The 18,939-nt window shown below is 44.7% G+C and overlaps 1 protein-coding gene across 1 annotated transcript in view; it reads right to left on the bottom strand.

Annotated features, from left to right (window-relative positions):
• INPP4A (inositol polyphosphate-4-phosphatase type I A) overlaps positions 1 to 17,913 on the bottom strand; it is a 132,242-nt gene extending 114,329 nt beyond the window's left edge. The window contains exon 1 of the mRNA XM_080812611.1: positions 17,683 to 17,913. The gene's annotated coding sequence lies outside the window, so the exon portion shown is untranslated. The remainder of the gene's footprint in view (positions 1 to 17,682) is intronic.
• Between the last annotated feature and the right edge of the window lie 1,026 nt (positions 17,914 to 18,939).

Raw genomic sequence — 18,939 nt, 5'->3', positions numbered from 1 at the left:
AAGAGATGAGGAAGGACACTTTATCATACTCAAAGGGTCTGTCCAACAAGAAGACCTAACAATCTTAAATATCTATGCCCCTAACATGGGAGCAGCCAACTACATAAACCAATTAATAACACAATCAAAGAAATACATTGATAGTAATACAATACTATCAGGGGACTTTAACACTCCCCTCACTGAAATGGACAGATCGTCTAAGCAAAAGATCAACAAGGAAATAAAGGCCTTAAATGACACACTGGACCAGATGGACATCACAGATATATTCAGAACATTCCATCCCAAAGCAACAGAATATACATTCTTCTCTAGTGCACATGGAACATTCTCCAGCATAGACCACATCCTGGGTCATAAATCAGGTCTCAATCGGTACCAAAAGATTGAGATCATTCCCTGCATATTTTCAGACCACAATGCTCTGAAGCTAGAACTCAATCACAAGAGGAAATTTGGAAAGAATGCAAATACATGGAGACTAAACAGCATCCTTCTAAAAAATGAATGGGTCAAGCAGGAAATTAAAGAAGAATCGAAAAAAATCATGGAAACAAATGATAATGAAAACACAACAGTTCAAAATCTGTGGGACACAACAAAGGCAGTCCGGAGAGGAAAATATATAGCGGTGCAAGCCTTTCTCAAGAAACAAGAAAGGTCTCAAATACACAACCTAACCCTACACCTAAAGGAGCTGGAGAGAGAACAACAAAGAAAGCCTAAACCCAGCAGGAGAAGAGAAATCATAAAGATCAGAGCAGAAATCAATGAAATAGAAACTAAAAAAACAATAGAACAAATCAACAAAACTAGGAGCTGGTTCTTTGAAAGAATTAATAAGATTGACAAACCCCTGGCCAGACTTATCAAAAAGAAAAGAGAAAGGACACAAATAAATAAAATCATGAATGAAAGAGGAAAGATCACAACCAACACCAAAGAAATACAAACAATTATAAGAACATACTATGAGCAACTCTACGCCAACAAATTCGACAAGCTGGAAGAAATGGATACATTTCTAGAGACATATAAACTACCACAACTGAACCAGGAAGAAATAGAAAGCCTGAACAGACCCATAACCAGTAAGGAGATTGAAACAGTCATCAAAAATCTCCAAACAAACAAAAGTCCAGGACCAGACGGCTTCCCAGGGGAATTCTACCAAACATTTAAAGAAGAATTAATTCCTATTCTCCTGAAACTGTTTCAAAGAACAGAAATGGAAGGAAAACTTCCAAACTCATCCTATGAGGCCAGCATCACCTTGATCCCAAAACCAGACAAGGATCCCATCAAAAAACAGAATTACAGACCAATATCTTTGATGAACACAGATGCGAAAATTCTCACCAAAATACTGGCCAATAGGACCCAACAGTACATTAAAAGGATTATTCACCACGACCAAGTGGGATTTATTCCAGGGCTGCAAGGTTGGTTCAACATCCGCAAATCCATCCATGTGGTACAATACATTAATAAAAGAAAGAGTAAGAACTATATGATACTCTCAAGAGATGCTGAAAAAGCGTCTGACAAAGTGCAGCATCCCTTCCTGATTAAAACTCTTCAAAGTGTAGGGATAGAAGGCACATACCTCAATATTATCAAAGCCATCTATGAAAAACCCACCGCAAATATCATTCTCAATGGAGAAAAACTGAAAGCTTTTCCGCTAAGGTCAGGAACACGGCAGGGATGTCCGTTATCACCACTGCTGTTCAACATAGTACTAGAAGTCCTAGCCTCAGCAATCAGACAACAAAAAGAAATTAAAGGCATCCAAATCGGCAAAGAAGAAGTCAAACTATCACTCTTTGCAGATGATATGATACTATATGTGGAAAACCCAAAAGGCTCCACTCCAAAACTGCTAGAACTTATACAGGAATTCAGTAGTCAGGATATAAAGTCAATGCACAGAAATCAGTCGCATTTCTTTACACTAACAAGACAGAAGAAAGAGAAATTGAGGAGTCAGTCCCATTTACAATTACACCCAAAACCATAAGATACCTAGGAATAAATCTAACCAAAGAGGCAAAGAATCTATACCCAGAAAACTATAAAGTCCTCATGAAAGAAATTGAGGAAGACACAAAGAAATGGAAAAATATTCCACGCTCATGGATTGGAAGAACAAATATTGTGAAAATGTCTATTCTACCTAAAGCAATCTACACATTTAATGCAATCCCTATCAAAATCCCATCCATTTTTTTAAAGAAATAGAACAAATAATCCTAAAATTTATATGGAACCAGAAAAGACCTCGAATAGCCAAAGGAATATTGAAAAAGAAAGCCAAAGTCGGTGGCATCACAATTCCAGACTTCAAGCTCTATTACAAAGCTGTCATCATCAAGACAGTATGGTACTGGCACAAAAACAGACATATAGACCAATGGAACAGACTAGAGAGCCCAGAAATAGACCCTCAACTCTATGGTCAACTAATCTTCGACAAAGCAGGAAAGAATATCCAATGGAAAAAAGACAGCCTCTTCAACAAATGGTGCTGGGAAAATTGGACAGCCACATGCAGAAAAATGAAATTGGACTATTTCCTTACACCACACACGAAAATAGACTCAAAATGGATGAAGGACCTCAATGTGAGAAAGGAATCTATCAAAATCCTTGAGGAGAATGCAGGCCACAACCTCTTTGACCTCAACCGCAGTAACTTCTTCCTAGGAACATCGCCAAAGGCAACAGAAGCAAGGGCAAAAAATGAACTATTGGGATTTCATCAAGATCAAAAGCTTTTGCACAGCAAAGGAAACAGTTAACAAAACCAAAAGACAACTGACAGAATGGGAGAAGATATTTGCAAACGGCATATCAGATAAAGGGCTAGTATCCAAAATCTATAAAGAAATTATCAAACTCAATACCCAGAGAACAAATAATCCAGTCAAGAAATGGGCAGAGGACATGAACAGACATTTCTGCAAAGAAGACATCCAGATGGCCAACAGACACATGAAAAAATGCTCCACATCGCTCGGCATCGGGGAAATACAAATTCAAACCACAATGAGATACCACCTCACACCAGTCAGAATGGCTAAAATTAACAAGTCAAGAAATGACAGATGCTGGCGAGGATGTGGAGAGAGGGGAACCCTCCTACACTGCTGGTGGGAATGCAAGCTGGTGCAACCACTCTGGAAAACAGTGTGGAGGTTCCTCAAAAAACTGAAAATAGAGCTACCCTATGACCCAGCGATTGCACTACTGGGTATATATCCTAAAGATACAAACGTGGTGCTCCGAAGGGGCATGTGCACCCGAATGTTTATAGCAGCAATGTCCACAATAGCCAAACTGTGGAAAGAGCCTAGATGTCCATCAACAGATGAATGGATAAAGAAGAGGTGGTATATATACACAATGGAATACTATGCAGCCATCAAAAGACATGAAATCTTGCCATTTGCGATGACGTGGATGGAACTAGAGGGTATCATGCTTAGCGAAATAAGTCAACCGGAGAAAGACAACTATCATATGATCTCTTTGATATGAGGAAGTGCAGATGCAATGTGGGGGGGTTGGGGTGAGATAGGAAAAGAAAAAATGAAAAGATGGGATTGGGAGGGAGACAAACCATAAAAGACTCAATCTCAAAAAACAGACTGAGAGTTGCTGGGGGGAGGGGGGACAGGAGAGGGTAGTGGGGAAATGGACATTGGGGAGGGTATGTGCTATGATGAGTGCTGTGAAATGTGTAAACCTGGCGATTCACAGACCTGTACCCCTGGGGATAAAAATACATTATATGTTTATTAAAATAAAAAAATTTAAAAAAAAAGGTTTAGAAAAATTACTACAGATTAGCCAATTTCCATCAGTAGTTTTGGAAACACAAAAAGTAATTTCCCTATTTCATAGGTATGAGTTCAAAGAGTGTTCCTCTGTAAAGATTCCTGAATACATGCATGTCTACACCCCTAAATCCCAGGAATTCTGGTCAGACAGAAAGTAAAGCATGGCTCCTCAGGGGAGCTCAACTTCCTGTAGCTACTGCCCTGCTAGGGATGTGTGTGTTTGTGAGTGTGTGTGTGTGTGTGTGTGTACACGAATATGTGCAAGTACATGCATGAACAGTGAGTGTGAGCACATGAGTAGTGCATGAGTACTCACGACAGGTGTGTGTGTCACGCACATGCACTGGACTGGGGTGGAAGGAAAGGTAAAGTAAAGCTGGCCAGCCTTACCCGGGTGTGCAGCAGATAAATGCTTAGACCCAGACGCCGGGAGGCCTCTCCTCCTACCCGTGCCTATTCCTTGGTCTAACATCTGACCGTTGGAGAGGCCCTCTTTGGAGTTTAGGGATTGCCAATACATATATGCTTCTTAAAATCCAAATGCCTCAAAAAGAAAGACACATTCAGTTTCACTAACATCTAGAATAAATTGGCTACTACATCCCTTTCACCCAACAGAGCAGACACTTGGGATCACTCTTCTGAAAGGAAAAGCAGGACAAGGAAAGAAAGAGGCAGGACCCAGGTGCCATCCCCAGTTCAGCTAGTGAGGCTGGCCCTCCCCACACCTGGGGAGGGGACATGTCCATGGGAGATTCAGGGCAGGGAAGGATGAGCCAGCCCTGGAAACTATGGCAGGGAAAAGCTTGTCTGCCTCCTCTTGGCCCCCCTACTCTAGGGCCTCTTCCCACTCAGGGCATCTTGTCCAGAGGCCCTTGCCTGATCTCACATGCTGCCTGAAATCCCTCCACCCAGGGGGCCTTCCCTCTAGACACACCCATGGGTTCAGAGGCACCAGAGGGACTATTGGTGGGAAGCAGCTCTGGGCCATAACCCTTGGCACTGGCCCTGAGAACTTGTCAGCCATTTCTGTTTTTTCAAATGAGGAAATGAAGGAACAAAGGGATCAAGTGACCTCTTTTGGGTTCTTGTATGAAAGCAATGTGGAAGTGAGAAAGGTCTCAAGCTCACAACTTTTTAGTTAGCCATCCGTGCCTACAGCCTCCCCAGAGGTTTCCCCAAAATTCTGCCAACATCTTCCCAACAAGCATAAAAACTCACTTTGCCAAAAAGACAACTTGCAGGAAAGACACGGGGAGTTGCTTCCAATGTGTATCCTTCGTGCCCTCCTTCGTCATGGACCCAGGACCCTGACGTTTAGTTGGCAAGGGGCTGTCCGCCTCCCTTGCAGCTAGCTGTGGCCAAGGGTTTGGTACTTGCCAACAAGATGTACAGACCCATTTGATGAGTTCTCAGGAAGTCTGCCTTCCTCCTGCCTGGTGTCTGAAAGGCCCGTGAGCTGGCCTTACCCCTAGCCGCTACCCTAGACAGGAGGCGTGGGGCCTCACGGCAGGGAAGGCAGAACACAAACTCTGACTGCAAGAAAGCCTGCCTTTCCTGACGAAGCCTCTTTTCCTTCAGTGTTTCCTGTTCTATACAGCCGAATGTTAACCCTAACCATTTTACCGTGCCCCGCTCATATCCAATGGTGGAAAATGCCCCCATCCTGGAACGCGGACAGCTGGGGAGAAAGAAGGGTACTATTTTAGATTCAGTTCATTAACAATTCCCTTTTTCCAGAAGGAGTCAGGAATGCTTTAAATAAAGCATTCTCAATTTACCCCAAGCTCCAGGCTAGAGCGAGAACATTCTCACTAGACCTTATAAGCATCATAAGATTCATTTTGTTGTAGGGTTATTTCATAAAACAGTTTCTCCCCCATTTAATCAACATATATAATCCTTTAAAAAAAAAAAAAAAAAAGGCAACCAACCCTATTTCTAGGCCTGAGTAGCAAGCTCAAAAAGCTTTAATAGACTGAATTCCTGTTTACTGCCCCTACCATTTAATGGCTTGGCTGGCATATTTAGTGCAGGTTATGAGGCAAAAACAGCCCTGTTTTTATTCATTACAGTTAGTCCATTAAATGCGGTTCATGGTCTAAGCCACCGGCTGCTTGGAGCCATGATAAAGATGGGTACAATCCTTAACAGTTTACAAAGCAGCCTACCTGTGGGTCTGTGATGCTGGTCAGGCCCTGGGATTCCCAGTTCCCAGGAATGACACGGCAATCACCACCCTAGGATCTAGTATCTCACCTCATCCTGTTGGGAGTGAATCTGTTCCACGACGGTCTAGAACCCTCTCTGCTACGGAAGGGGCCGAAGCTGCAATGGCTGCTGTAATGAAGGCAGACCCGAACAGCGGACAGGGTGGTCTGGCTTGATGCTTCTTAACCACCGGCTCAGTGTAACAGTGGCACTCCCATCACAGAGGCACCCTTCTCTCTGAGTCAGTCCACCAACCTGCAAGAGGCTTCTCCCTGCTCCACAAACTGTCTGTGGGCTTTTCACTTCTTTGATCCACAAGGTTAACTCCTAAGCTTGGTAGAGATATTTGACTAATTAAGGAATGATGAAATAATCAAGTTGACTCAAAATGCAAGCATCTTTCTCCCTTCAGTAAAGTTCTTCAAAATACCATACAGTTCGAAGGCACCTACAATGGCCAAAGGTATCTTAGGCCATTGCTGGTACATTGCCAACTCTGTGCAAGATTCTGCACTATCCAGTAAGACAGGTTCCTGTTCTCATGGGCTCTGCAGTGTTTCCAGGAGAAAGACACACAAATGAAGACTGTGACAGCCTTTAGCAACGGAAGCATCCCCAAAATGTACTCAGGGCTCTTCTTGGAGGGACATCATTCATACAGTCGTATTCATCTGAAACTCTGTCTTCAGTCCTTTCTCATCACTTTATGCTTTAACTAATAACTTTAAATCCACACACCTTTTAAAACATCAGGAATGGATAATAGGAAATAAAATAAGCCAAAAATAGAGTAAAAGGAGGCCACAGAGAGGGAGATGGAGAAGTCAGGGAAGGATACGGAACTGCCAGAAAGGGACAGTTTATGAACAGCTGTGCATAAATTATCGGGGAAAACATCATGAAGTAGAGTGGCCTCCATCCGTCCATGAAAATGGTAAGGATTTGGGTGTCAACATGCAACCAAGAGCTATACTGGAGGAATACATGCAAAGGGCCTCAGAAGGGGGGTGTGGGAAAGTGTGCAGGGTGGAAGAACCGGAGAAAGGCACCGGCACTCTACGTAGACCAGGAGGAGTCTGGGCTGCATGATACACAGACAGCTTTGCCCTCCACGGACATATCCGGTGCTCGGCAGGGTCCCTGACACTAAGTATGTGTACTCTAGGAAGCTGCTGCTGAATCACTGCAGAAGGGAGCCAGAAAGTGAAAGAGGAGAGGCAGGAGCCTGATTCCCAAGGCCACTTCCCTAAATACTGTGTATGTATGTGGGTGTCACCCAATGCTAACTTTACCCATGCAGCCCTCAGGCACCATCACAACTCTGCTTCATAGTTGGCTCAGGGGCCAAGGGAGAAAGAAATGAGGGACTCACCTTTATCAGATGAAGGAGAGAAGAGGTCGGTTTCGGGCATGGTTTTTACCAAGTCACTTGGCAGGTTAGGGGCAAAATCCAAATGCAGGCTTCTCTTCTGCCCTGGGTGGACACAGTCTACCAGCAGACTGTTTCCCTAAGGCCAATCCACTCACCCGTGACTCTCTCCTCTTCAGAACCAGAAGAGTAACAATGTTTGGAAGATTCTGGGGTATCCTGACATTTCTTGGCACACAGTCCCATCTTAATTGGGCTCTCTTATTGCATTTAATCAGCCATTAGATTATCACCCAATTATGTAATGTGATCACTTTGTTTAACATTTGTATAGGCAGAACACAGCCAAAGCAAGAAGAAAGATGAAAATACTTAACATCCATTTCACACAATCACAAGTTTTTATGTGCTTTACAACAACAAAAAAGTGTCAGTAGAAGGTGACCACTCACAAAACTTTAGGAGGCCCCTCCCACTTCCCTGTTTCCCCTCTGCCCACATCCTTCTCTGACCTTTGCTGGCAGTGCTTTGCAGAACCTTCTTCTTCTGCAACATTTCCCCTCAGAGCTACCCTGGGCAGTAGTCAGAGATGGATGTACTCTACCCTTTTGGATACGTTTTTGGCTGTTATGCTTTTAATGGAGGGAGACAGAAAATGCATCAGTGCTAAAAAATGTTTTACATACTCATTAGCGTAGTGATTAATGTAAATTTAGGAATACACAGTGTGTTAAACTTCAAAAAGTTTCCTGCAACCTACGATAACGGAAAAGGCTTCTTATGTTTTTACCTGCCACTTTTACTATTAAAGTTCTAAATAGTATCTGGGGTTGGCTGGGTTGGGGGGGAGCACTAAAAAATAATAGGAGGCTCTTTTCTGCTGTAGTTCAAGAATTCTAATAGAGTGGTATGGCAATGACTACAGTGCAATGAACTTTCCCTGAAAGGAAAGTTCTAGATGACTACATCACAAACTTTAAAAGTACTGCAGTAATGTTGCTTGGTAACAGATAGTGATGGTACTTATGATGGTGAGAACTGAATAATGCAGAGAATTGCTGAATCATTATGTTGTACACCTGAAACTAATATAACACTTATGTTAATTACACTTCAATTTAAAAATTCTTATATCTTTGAAAAGTATTTCCAATAACATATAGGCAAGCTGAGTGGCTTAACAATGTGCCAGCCTGGTAAACAGCTAAGATATCTCATCCCAGAGAATTTTCAAACATTATAAATCCCATTTTTCTTTCACAGAGAAACTTTCAAAGCATGGACATGACTTGAAGGATATTGACAAAACAGAATATAGTTTTTAAAATATGGGCAAAAAAATGGGAAAAACAGACTTATACACCCCATAAAATTGAGAGGAAAGATACTGAGTCTCCTGCAAGATAGTAACTTCCCAACTACACTGGCCCAGAGCACTGCAATGCACAAATCTGTTTACATTATTTAACTCACACAACCCCTTGTGGTCCAGGCACTTTCCCCATTTCCCCAGATAAGAATGCTGATTTAGCAATTTATCTTGTCCCCCTCATAACCAGACACAGACACCCCAAAGAGATTGCTGCCTTCAATTTGTGACATAAACCAGACTAACACCTGCATTAATGCACAACACATGCATCCCAAAGGCAACCGAGGTAAACTTGGAAGCTGTTACTACTGTTAAGTCACAAAAGATCGCAGAGGGAATCTCAGGCCGCCATGGCTCTGATGGGACCAGCCTCAAAGCGAGATGGATCTGGATACCCGACTTTTTACTCATCTCATTCTCTCAGAGTCACTTGACTCACTTGACTCACTGAGTCGCTCAGGGTAGTCCTGCTAAGGATCCTCACCATCGTCAGGAGGCTCCGGCCCAGGTGGTCAAACACCACAGACAATAAACCAGAGCAAGACCACAACACACAACATCTACATCCCTTCTGCTGCTGTCTCCCTGGGCTCCGGCTCCACTCCCACTGGCCCACCCTGCTGAAAGCCCCCTTACACTTTAGATCAGCAGTTCTCCATCTGTGGGAAGTCACAGACCTCTAAGATTCGGTTGAAGGCCAGAGGCCCTCTCCCCAGGAAAAGACACAACGTGTGTGTGGGCGCGTGCAGGTGTGTGTGTGTGTGTGTGTGTGTGTATACACATATACATATGCATGGCCAGGGTAGCCCCCTCCTCTCTGTGCTCCGCTGTCAGATTTGACACATTTTTGCCAAAACTGACAGTACATTGTAACAATACCCAAACACATACCACATGCAAATAACTACATGTTTTTACCAAAAATGCCTACCCTTCCTATAAGACATGTAATTGCATATTTTCTATTTTATTTTTAAAAAAGGTTTAAATTCTGGCTACAATCTCAAATTGATTTTGCAAACCATTGCTGTTTGAAAAACACCTTTCTGGACCTTTCCCACCCTGTCTCCTCCTCAGCTGCTCTTCCGTCCTCAACAATTAGTACCGATATAGTACAGCAGGGTATGAGATTTCCTGGATTAAGCTGAACTTTGAAAAGTCAAGAAAATCTAGAAATACTTTGGAAAGCCTTGGAAAGTCAAGAAAATCTAGAACTATCTCAGCTCACCAGTTTCTGGAAAAATCTGGAACAGCAGGCTATTTTGAGCTCACAAATTACACCAGACCTGTACTTGCAAAAGGGATCAACAAAGCAGGTCACACTGGGCAGAGGCATTGAAAGTGGTCCCTTAGGCTGTCTCCAGGCCAACTTCTTAAGCATTCCCAAGTCCCTCCTAACTGTACTCTCTTTCTTTTTTTTTTTTTTTTTTTTTTTTTTTCTGAGTAAGGAGTGGTAGAGTAAGCAAGCAAACCCTACACATCAGAACCTGCTTCCAGAATGGCTCTGAAAAGTGAGTCATAAGGACCAGCCCAGATCCTCAGCAGCTGGCCCAGTGGACTCCCATCCCTGCTAGGCCAGAGATAGAACCTGGGGCTGGGAGGTTGTCATCTTGCTTCCTTTAGTCCTAAGGGGAGGATGTGGGCCACTCTCAAGGGAGCTGGAGTGGGGGCCAGTTAACTGGGGCACAGGCTGGGGGGATGGGGCATGGAAAGCAAAGACACCCACAGGCTCCTCCATTTACACCAGGGGCTGACCACCCAACACTCACCCTCCCTTCTTCCTACTCTGGGAACAATCCTGTCTGGATTCAGGAAAAGCCAGCCCCACCTCCAGCTGAGGAATGCAGGTGGTCTTGATTAGACTAAAGCAAGTCTCGGACTTGATCTTGCATCAGATCACCTGGAGGGCTTGCTAAAACACAGTGCTAGGCCCCATCCCAGAGTTTCAAATTCAGTAGACTGGGTGGTGCTGCACTTCTAGTAAGTCTCGGGGGATGCTGATGCCTCTGGTCTGGGGCCCAGACATGGAGGAACACACCTAAGCCAATCAGCACACAGCATTCTCAAGACCTCCTGACCTGGATCCTGGGGAGGCCACATGGTCCTCACTGCTCCCACAGACCAGAGGGAGGGCTGGTAGACCGTGGCTAGGGACTGGCTGGTGTCAAGAGCAGGGAAACACACAGTCCGGCTGACCATAAGGACCATCTCATCATCTTGAGGAGGCTGACTCGGATGATACTAGCAGTGATGGCTAGAGAGAAAAATCTAGGTCCTTGATGAAACTGCAAAACTGCTGACAGAGTAGAACTCCAGTTCTATGAGATAGTAAATGACCTTATTGTTTGCTTGGCAGCCAAAAGCACCCCAACAGACACACCCCACAATCCAGGGAGACTCCTGAACCAGGCATCCCTGTTACCTAAAAGGACCCTGTTCTCCAGAAACATATAATTGCCTAAATGCATTTCCTTCACACTTCCAGAATTTGTACACCTAGGTCATCCTTCTTGAAAACTCTAAATAGTGGGTTAGAGAATGAACCATCTGAAATGCAGGCAACACAGGACAAGAGAAGGAGTTCTACATCCTGGAGTGAATGAATTTTATCAGACAGCAGCTGATACCAGCTGTACAAGAGCTACAGTAAGGGTGTGGGGAACAGGAAGAGAGGCAGAGGATGTCAGGAGAGCTCAGAATTCCACCTAGTAAGTGCAACAGGAAGGGTACTGCATAAACTCCAGGCCAGGAGAATTACCAGATGTCTGAGAGAAAGGCTCTGACAGCATCCCAGGAAGGGAGCTGCAAGGAGCTGAATGCTTTCCTCCTCAAGAGATCCCTTCCCAGAGGAAGCCCCTCTGTCTTCCTGACCCCATTCCAGAAAATGGACATGCCTTCATCACCACAGACCCTCCCCAGCTGGACCTTTCTTGCATCCGAGGCCTTCACTGGGTGAACCTTCGGATTCCACCTTGAAAGGGCTGCAGCATCCCACCTGCCCCAGGTTAAGGACTGTGAGCAAACACTAGGGGCTGGCTGGCAGGCACATGATAGAGGATGTGTGCAGACACCATACTGAGGAGACAACCATACAGCACCCAGAGGCCCTGATTCTCCATTTCCCAGCCAGCTTATGATGAAAAGGATGGTGAAACCTGAAGAGAAAACGCTGCTCTCGTTCCAAGTTCCACACTGCCCGCTTGTGCTAGGCATGGGAACTCATCATCAAGAGTCACGTCCCTGAGCTAGCAGGAATCAGGTGCCATTCCAAGCACCTAATGTGTATTAACTTATGTAAGCCCTCCCCCACCCAACAAGCCTCTGGGGTTGCAGAGGAGCAAACCAAGACACAGAAAGATTGAGCTACTTGCCCAAGGTCACATAGCTGCTGGAAGCTCTCAAGGACTTTGACTCCAGAGTCCACAACAGTTCGAGAAATAAAATAAATGGTTTTGAAAGACGTGTAGGCTCAAAGACCCTTACTTACAGATCAAAACACTAAAAATAGAAATGATTGATACTGGGGGCTCCAGGTAATTCATTCCCATCCCTACACTGATACAATAAAGTATTTATTTTTAAGTACTGTGCAGGAAGCTATGTGATTTAATGGAAGTGGTACTAGATTCAGATAGCCCTGGGTTTGAATCCCAGTTCAAGACTTCCTAACCACTCTTAGGTGGATACCTTAGCCACCCCTCACCCAGCTTCCTCCTCATTACCACAGCTCATCTTCTCACAAGAACTTGCAGGGGATGCATATAAACACTTGGCCCTAGGGCCTGGGATGTAGGGGATGCTCAGAAAACAGTAGTTTTCTTCTCCTCTAGGATGAAAAATGCATCATGCTTAAAGGAGACTTCTAAGGCTGCCAAGAATAAAGTCTAAAGTTATAGTAACTTCCACAATGCAGTAATATAAAGGAAAACCTAATGAGAAAAAATGCGCAAAGGAGATGCACAGGTAATTCACACAAGCAAAAGTAGAAATGAGCACAAAAAGGTTTTCAATATTTTTGGTAATTTGGGAGATGTAATTAAAATAATAATGCCTTCTTTATCCATTAGATTGGTAAAAATTGACAAGATTTATACTCCTCAGTGTTGGCAGAGTTAAAAAGAAGCAGGCAGTTTCACATCCTAATGGAAGGAGTACAAAGTGAAAGCCTCTTATAAGTGGGGGCAATCTGGCAGAGCTATCCATTTAAAATTACTCTTTGACCCAGAAACTCTACTTCTAGGGATCTAGAAGACTGAGATATTTGTGAGTATTAACAATAAGTTGATTCACAGATTCTCCACTATTTTTAGAGTAGGAAATTGGAAATAACTGAAATATCCATTGATAAAGGACAGTTAAATAAGTTATGATAGGGGCGCCTGGGTGGCTCAGTGGGTTAAAGCCGCTGCCTTCGGCTCAGGTCATGATCCCAGCGTCCTGGGATCGAGCCCTGCATCAGGCTCTCTGCTCAGCGGGGAGCCTGCTTCCTCCCTCTCTCTCTGCCTGCCTCTCTGCCTACTTGTGATCTGTCTGTCAAATAAATAAATAAAATCTTTAAAAAAAAAATAAGTTATGATAAACCCATACTCTGGAATACAGACCAAAAACAAAACAAAACAAAACAAAGACCTTTTCATGTCAGTACATACAGATCTCCAGAATACAGCGTTAAATTTAAAATGCAAACCATAGAAAATTTTGTGGACTGTGTGAATGAGCGTGCATGTCCCTAAAATGGCCTAGAAGCAGCAACACCTCAGTAGCAATGAGCACACAGCATCCCAACCTTGGTTTTTTAAATACCATTCTCCGGGGCGCCTGGGTGGCTCAGTGGGTTAAAGCCTCTGCCTTCGGCTCGGGTCATGATCCCAGGGTCCTGGGGTCGAGCCCCGCATCGGGCTCTCTGCTCGGCGGGGAGCCTGCTTCCCTCTCTCTCTGCCTGCCTCTCTGCCTATTTGTGATCTCTGTCTGTCAAATAAATAAATAAAATCTTTAAAAAAAAAATAAATAAATAAATAAATACCATTCTCCATGACAAGGAACAAAGACTCTTCGGAGAAATGGCAAAATGCAGGACTGGAAAGTACAAGCCAAGTGTTGAAAGTTTTGTGCCAGGGAGTAAAGAAGTCCTCCAAGAATGATGAGGATGTGTCAAAAGGACACAAGGGGCTCCTGCAGGCCAAGTCTGGGACAATTTTAGCAATAAAATGAACAACAAGAGTAAGAGACTATTATCTATTGCATAAATCAGGAATTCGTGAATGCAGAGGTGTAAATGGAAGAATAAACACAGGAGAAAGAAATGCTCTTCCTTTCAGTACAATTCCAACTGGCAGGTATAGAAAGAAATATGGAATTAGAAAATCACCATCTGTCAGCCGGCATAATAACTGGTTCAGGTAAGACTCATCAACAGATTCTAAAATTAGACAGTCAAAGTATGGGGAGTAACAGTATATTTACAGAGTCTGGAGTTAATCTTACTAAAAGGTACATACTAGTTACAAAGGGAAAATAGTAACTTTTCTGTAAGGGAATCTGGAAGGCACCACCATACTCAAGTGATCAAAGTTAACCTGACCAGTGACTGGGACTAATCAACAGCATATGCCTCCTCCTGCTGGGGCATGCTGAGATGGCTGCAGGGTCACCCCGGTGCTACTCTTGCCAAAAGCTGGTAATCTTAATCTAATCAGGAGGAAACTGCAGGCAAACCCAAACTGGGAGATATCATCAAAAAAAACAAAACAAAAACAAAAACAAAACAAAAACCAGGTGGCAAAAATGTCAATGTCATGAAACACAAAGACTCAGTAATTGTTCCAGATGAAAGGACAATAAGGAGGACAATTTGACACAATGTATAATCTTGGATTTTCTTTTGCTCCAAAGGACATTACTGGAGATACCAGCAAAATCTGGAAAAGACTTATATATTAAATAAGAGTGTTGTATTAATGTTCAATCTCCTGATTTTTAATAACTATACTGTTGTTATGTAAGAGAATGTCCTTGTTTTTAAGATATACACAATAAAGTACTTAGAGGTAAAAGGACATCATGTCTCTAGGTTACCATTGAACAGTTCAGAAAAAAGTAATGACACATGAACAAATACCTGAGAAGCATAACGCAAATTACGATTTGGAGAATGTGGGTAAAGGACAGCCAGAAATTCTCCGGATTATTCTTGCAAATTTTCAGTAAAACCGTAATAATATTTTTTAACAATTTAAAAAGAGCAAGGTGTGCATATGTACAGAAATATGGGTAAATTCCTGGGGATTTGGTTCATGATGGCATTCTGCTTTTAAGCAAAATGGTGTTAATACTGGTCTCCCCAGAATACGCTCTCCTCACAGAGCTTCTCTTCCAGAAAGCCAGAAAAATATGTTTTGAAGGATCTCTCAAGACCAGTTCATTAATCAAGTTCTACAAAAGAAGCAACCACATAATCAAGCCTTCTTCCCTGCAGACCTGGCACTCTTTTTTTTCCTCAGTGAAAGCCAAAGCATCCTGACACCATGAATAGCCAATAATGCTGAGAACTTTACTGGAATATGTAATCCATAAAGGAGTTTTTCATGAGGGGCGCCTGGGTGGCTCAGTGGGTTAAAGCCTCTGCCTTCGGCTCAGGTCATGATCTCAGGGTCCTGGGATCAAGCCCCGCATCGGGCTCTCTGCTTGGCGGGGAGCCTGCTTCCTCCTCTCTCTGCCTGCCTCTCTGCCTACTTGTGATCTCTGTCTGTCAAATAAATAAATAAAATCTTAAAAAAAAAAAAAAAAGGAGTTTTTCATGAGAAACAGGTTCCAAACTTGGTCCAAAGTCTCCCCACCCCCCCTGTCTTACTGGATTCTTGAGATGCTGCAGGTGGAGGGGTCACAGGTCAGTTGGTCCCCTGTGCCTTTCTGTTCCATTCCTAGGGAGCATTCACAGATCTGCTGGCTGAGCAGAATGTTCCAAGGTAGGCTGCTGGCTAAAAGGACTTGCAGGGTCAGTGGTCCTCTCAGTCATATATACCCCATCTCTCTGGTGTTTAACAGCTCACACCAAGCTCTTGTGTATATTATTTTATTTCATCCTTTCTTTATAGCAACTTTAAAAAAAAATCCTAATACTCAGTTTAACAGCAATACAAGAAAATATCCCGTTTCTCAAACAATGTAATAAACTATAATGTCTCCCCTTGACTTCAGGTCTAAAGCAGATAAACACTGAGATAGCGTAAGCCTCATGAAAAACCGAGAAGTAAAGCAGCCACTAGACTCAGCAGAGCAAATTCTATTGCTGTGCCCAGGAGAAATACAGCCCCCCTTTCCCTCTTCAACTGGCTAGCTTCCTTTCTTTTAAGCCCTGTCTTCAGGGCACACTGTGCCAGGAACTTTGCCTGGTTGTTACAGAGGTGTGTTTACAAGACACCACAGGGAATGAAGCCTTGTGGGTTTCCATTCACAAGCAACAACCACCCCTGGGACAGCATCATGGTCTTCCAACAGTAACCCTTCAACAGAACAACCACACCAGCCTCCCTGCATGGGCACCATCATTCATCTTTCCTCAGAGAAATCAAGGAATCGAACCTTCCAGGAGTAAACATGTTAACAAAAATTCCCCAAAGGCCCTAGCCTACATCCAGAATCAAAATTTCTCTTAAAGAAAGCCCATTTCAAGCAATGAAAAACTAAGTTTAATTCTAGGACAACCTATTCTATATGCATTTACCAACGCCAACAGCACCTACATCCCAAAACAAATGGCAAAGCAGGTTCTGTTCTCACCTTTTAGAGTTGAGAACATTGAGAACCAGCGTTGGCAAGTGGCAGAACCAGGATTCACACCCAAGTCAGCCTGTTCAGGCCCCAATCCCACTGGCTTGCCCACAGTCCACCCAATCCACTGTGAACCAAGATGAATCAGGCAAAATTTCACTGCAACATTCCAGCTGTCACCCCACCCCCTATTCCCTAGATTTAGATGCCCTATGGTCATTCTACTCTTAAGCAGCCTCCCAACTGAACACTTTCGGTGGCAAAGCAAAAAACAAGAAAAGGGGCTTTACAAATTGTTTATACTTCTTTTTCGGCCAGTGGAGTATTTTCATGATCTGTCATTATGGATGAACTCGGGGCGGGAGGAACACAACATTATGTAATGTCAGAGGGCAGGCGACAAGGGGGTGGGGTGGGGGGAGGGAAAGCAAGCCCATCCCGGATCCCTTCGCCCACAAAGACATAAATTTACCTTTGACATTTTGAGTGTTTCAATCTTCTATGGCCTACACATTCATGATTGGGTTTTCAAGAGATGGTCACAGATCCCTGCAAATTTCTCAGGCCTCAATTAACTGACCAGCACAGCCAGAAAGAAATAATATACAAAAAGCCAAGATGCCAGAAATGTCGGGGGGCTATGGCCCGGCAGAAAAGGGAAGAGTTGAGAGGATGGAGACCAGATGTTCTACACTTAGATGCATGCTTATTTTTACCCGGTTATGTTTACACCCGAGACACAGCGAGGCCTTCAGCGTTTGGAGTCACTAGATCCAAGCAAGAGCCAAGATGTGGTCTCGGGGTCGACCCGTCCTGCATCCTGGCTCCCCATCGCCTGCTCCAGCTCCGCACTCCCCTCAGCGCGAGACGGCCCGAGTCTCCTACTGGCTTAGGGGTCGGCCTGGCTCGGATTGTTCTCCAAAGACGCAACCGCCCGCGAACCGCTAGGCTGTAGGATTTCCATGACAACCGCAGGCGCCGTCTCAGTCGGGCGCACCCGGTACCGAGATGCGCGCCGCGCCGCGCCGCGCCGCGCCCCACCCCGCCGGGTGCATCCTTGCGCCCAGCTCCTCGCCGGCGCCGCGTCGCCCCCGCGCCCAGCTTGGCCCACCTACCTGGCGCGCCCCGGCCCGCGGCGCCCGCGCCCTGCTGCCCCGCCGTCCTAGGTACCGCCGGGCCGCGCGCCCGAGCCCCGCAGCAGCAGCGCCGCCGCTTGGTCACCAAGTCACGGGCCGTGGCCCGGCTCTACGTGCTGGTTCTCCTGCGTCTGCCGGCCGCGAACCCTCCGCCCGCGCAGCAATCCGAACTCCGCGGCCGCTACCGCCGCCGCTGCCGCCGCTCTGGAGGTCGCGCTCAGCCCCGCCCCGGCCCCGCCCCTTCCCTGCGCATGCTCACTCAGCGAGCCCCGGCCGGGCCGCCCCACCCCTCCGGGTCCGCCTCCCTAGCGGCGAAGAAGAGCTGCTGAGACTCCCGCGCCGGTTTCTACTAGGTTGCAGGAAGACCTCACTCTGATCCTGGACTGAGTCTCCTGCAAGGAGTTCTTGAACATCTGGACTTAATCGGACGATGGCATTTTCGCCCTCACACGTATTGAGTCTTGTGAGGCTCGAATGTATCCCCCAAGAAGGTTCCATAGAAGAGTGGTCCCCGGGTGAAACGTTCCGGCCCTTTGCCCCCACGGTGAGCGTGCTTCCCGTGGTGCAGGTGCACGCAATCCCTAGCAGACGTTTAGGAAACGGAACATTGAACCCAGAAACAAGAAAAAATTAAAATCATACTTTGAAAATACAGACAAGCAAAAAGAAGAAACCAGTAACAGCCTTGCAGACCTATTCTGGCATAACTGTATAAATATGCAATTATAGACTCTCACCGCATATCAGTTCCTTGCACTTCTCCCCCACAGTCCGCTCTGTTTTTTCATGGGAAAGAAATATATAATAAAGTTTTGGAGGAAACTTTTCATTTTAATATGACTTTAAACCTTAATATTTCTGCTTGAGCAAGGATAAATACTGGACTGACTACAAGCAGGCATTTTATTTTGAAGTCTTTAAATTTTATTAGAAAAAAGTTCTCCTTAAAAATTCTTTTCTTTTTTTTTTTTTTTTTGGGCGCCTGGGTGGCTCAGTGGGTTAAGCCGCTGCCTTCGGCTCAGGTCATGATCGCAGGGTCCTGGGATCGAGCCCCGCATCGGGCTCCTTGCTCAGTGGGGAGTCTGCTTCCTCCTCTCTCTCTGCCTGCCTCTCTGCCTGCTTATGCTCTCTGTCAAATAAATAATAAAAATAAAATCTTTTTAAAAAATAAATAAATAAATAAAAATTCTTTTTTAAAGATTTTATTTTATTTATTTATTTGACAGAGAGAGAGAG

Source organism: Martes martes (genome assembly GCF_963455335.1).
Source record: "Martes martes genome assembly, chromosome: 9".
NCBI classification, from domain to species: domain Eukaryota; kingdom Metazoa; phylum Chordata; class Mammalia; order Carnivora; family Mustelidae; genus Martes; species Martes martes.
The sequence above is the reverse complement of the archived record's forward strand: the minus strand, read 5'-3'. Positions and strand labels throughout refer to the sequence as shown.